This window comes from Chrysochloris asiatica, unplaced genomic scaffold, assembly GCF_000296735.1.
Source record: "Chrysochloris asiatica unplaced genomic scaffold, ChrAsi1.0 scaffold00106, whole genome shotgun sequence".
NCBI classification, from domain to species: domain Eukaryota; kingdom Metazoa; phylum Chordata; class Mammalia; order Afrosoricida; family Chrysochloridae; genus Chrysochloris; species Chrysochloris asiatica.
The window spans coordinates 7541088-7544625 of NW_006408624.1; the positions used below are offsets into that span (position 1 = coordinate 7541088).

At 38.1% G+C, this 3538-nt stretch overlaps 1 pseudogene; it reads left to right on the top strand.

Moving 5' to 3' along the window:
- LOC102821959 overlaps positions 1 to 2836 on the top strand; it is a 27399-nt pseudogene extending 24563 nt beyond the window's left edge.
- The last annotated feature ends 702 nt before the right edge of the window (positions 2837 to 3538 follow it).

Here is a 3538-nt window from a genome sequence, read left to right on the forward strand (position 1 = left end):
CCTTGGAGGCCAGGATGGCTAAACTTCATCTTTCATACTTTGGACATATTGTCAGGAGGGACCAGTTGCTGGAGAAGGAAATGTTTGGTAGGATGCAGGGTCAGAGAAAAAGAGGAAGACCCCCAGCAAGATGGATTGGCAAAGTGGGCTCAAGTGTGGCATCAATTGTAAGGTTGGCCTAGGACTGGGCAGTGTTTCATTCTGTTGTACATAGTGTTGCTATGAGTCAGTACCAACTCAAGGCTCCTGACAACAACAACAATGAGACTAATTCAGTGTAATACTGAGGGAATTTGCCTACATCCATCCACTGATTTCAGAAGCATGTTTTGTTGGCAATAAACCCATGCATTTATGAACTAGAACCCTAATAGCAATATTTTTTTAGTTACCCTCATATATGACTAGATTTTTTTTAATAAAAAAGTATTTGTGTATATTAATATGTATATATAAGTATAGGAAAAAGTCTAGAATACTTGTATACACTAACACATTAATTGTTTTTGGGATCTGAAACTAGAGAGGTAAATTTTTATTTTGTTGTTGTTAAGGGCTGTTGAGTTGCTTTTGACTCATAGAGACCCTGTTTGTATAGGGTTTCCAACTATCAGCTGGTTAAGTTTGAACCTCCAGCCTTGTTGTTCAAACTGACCTTGCCTTGGAGGGTTCGAAGAGAAGAAAAAGAAGGTTCCAGCTGTGCCAGAGACCCTGAAGAAAAGCCAAGGAATTTCACGGAATTTAAGATTAAGTGCCTGAGAAAGAAGTTTGCCCAAAAGATGCTTCAAAAAGCAAGGAGGAAGCTTATCTATGAAAAGGCCAAGCACTATCACAAGGAATATAGGCAGAGGTACAGAACTGAGATTCTAATGGCTAGGAAGGCAAGAAAAGTGGGCAACTTCTATGCACCTGGTGAGCCCAAGCTGGCATTTGTTATCAGGATTAGAGATATCAATGGTGTGAGCCCAAAGGTTCAAAAGTGGTTGCAGTTTCTTCACCTTAGCCAGATCTTCAATGGCACCTTTGTTAAGCTCAACAAGGCTTCAATTAACATGATGAGGATTATTGTGGAACCATATATTGCCTGAGGGTACCCAAACCTGAAGTCGGTGAATGAACTGATCTACAAGCGTGGATATGGTAAAACCAATAAGAAGCAAATTGCCCTGACAGATAACACGTTGACTGCACGGTCTCTTGGTATATATGACATCATCTGCATGAAGGATCTGATTCATGAGATCTAAACCAATCGGAAACATTTCAAAGAAGCAAATAACTTCCTGTGGCCCTTCAAATGATCTTCTCTTCTTGATGGAATGAAGAAAAAGACCACCCGGTGGTAGAGGTCAATATTTTGCCAAACCACGAAACCAAGGTGGCTATGGTGGTTCAAGCAGCAGCAGTAGCTATGGGAGTGGCAGAAGGTTTTAATGATTGCCAGGAAACAAAGCTTAGCAGGAGAGGAGAGCCAGAGAAGTGACAGGAAAGCTACAGGTTACAACAGATTTGTGAACTTAGCCAAGCACAGTGGTGGCAGGGCCTAGCTGCTACAAAGAAGACATGTTTTAGACAATACTCATGTGTATGGACAAAAAACAAAAAAACCCTCAAAAACCCGAGGACTGTATTTGTGACTAATTGTATAACAGGTTATTTTAGTGTCTGTTTTGTGGAAAGTGTAAAGCATTCCAACAAAGGGTTTTAATGTAGATTTTTTTTTTTTTTCTGACACCCATGCTGTTGATTGCTAAATGTAATCATCTGATCATGACGCTGAATAAATGTCTTTTGTTTAATGTGCTGTGTAAAGTTAGTCTACTCTGAAGCCATCTTGATAAACTACCCCACAGTGTGAAGTTAAGAATTCCTTCAGGGTGATGCCGGATTCCATTTAATTTACTTATAGAACCTTAAAGGAGGACTGCTTGGGGACACAGAAACCATTTTTAGAAACCATGGTGTAGTCGAACTGACAGTTGCTATGTTAAGAAAATGGAATTCACCATTAAATGGCTACCCAAACAGTTAAACAATTCATTTGGTTATAAAAATGGTTGTTGGCGCATCCTATGCAATATATCTAATTTGAATTAATGGTACCAGATAAATTATAGATGGGATTGAATTTTATGTATCATCGATGATCATGTGTATTCAATAAAAAGATTTAATATCTTGAATGGAATGACAACTGTATGGATTTGAGACTGGCAGAATTTTGGACTTACCCTACCCACTACTCCTGAACCATGTTGAATGCTTCTCAAAACTCAAATTCATTACTCTGCCAGAGAGTAGACTCTGCCAGAGCTGGTGGCTAATGCCACCCCATAAATCTATACAGATCAGAAGTGTTTGGGAGACCTTTATAAAATATAACAGATACCAAATTTTATTCTTAACATTAAAGAAGCTTACATTAAAGGAAAACTGCAGTTTTTCTGGGTTCTGGATGGGTGGATCTTTACAGAGGTTTATAGATCAAATATAGCTCTGGGGAGAAAAATTATAGAAAAGGGAATGGAAACTAACTTATCTATATAGAGTTGATTTTAACTGCAGGTTTCCTTTAAATATGGCACAAGAACACATTTTAAAGTGTTAATTGTGTAGAAAATGATTTCTAAATCTTTAAATGGTTAATCTCTAATCATTGTTATTTGTACATAGGTTCTTCTGAGTACCCTTTTAATTTCAGCTCCACTATACCTTAGTATAGAGATTGTTGATAAATAGTGTATATTAAAAACAAACAAACACCTGTTTTGTAGAAGGTGGATATGCTGGCAACAGGGAAGACCAGATCAACAGGCTTATTAGAAGGATGAATTAAGGTTATCTACCATGATTATTTTGTAATCTGGTCAGCTAATAAAACAGTAACTGTTCTCAAATTGAAATTGTTGTATTGGCAACTTTTTGTTAACCTGTCCTTTCCCCCCTTTGATTATTATGATAAATCTTGGTGTGTAATAAAATTTAGCCAAATCAACAACAAAAACAAAGCAGTTCCTTATGTGTCTTACTCAGAATCAGCTACTGTGTCAAGAAATGCAATGCCTTGCTCTTCCAGGGATGGTGACTGTTGTTGTTGTTGTTGTTAAGTGCCATCAAGTCAGTTTCCTATATAGGATTTCTGAGGAGCAAACTGGTGGGTTTGAACTGCTGACCTTGTAATTCAGAGTCCAGTGCTGATCCTATGTGCTACACCATTTAAAATGATCTAGCCTATGGTCTTTAGATAATTCAAACACGACTGCAACAATACATTGACAGAGAACTGTCAGAGTTTCATGCTGGATTCAGACGAGCGAGGGCATGGAATGAGGTATATCATTGCTGGTGTCAATGAGACTTGGTTGAAAGCAGAAAATACCAGAAAGGTGTTTACCTGTGCTTTATTGATTACGCAAAGGCTTCCAACTATGCAGATCATGACAAGCTATGGACAACATTGCTGAGAATAAGTATTCCAGAATACTTAATTGTGCTCATGAGGAACCTGTACATAGACCAAGAGGCAGTTGTTCAAACA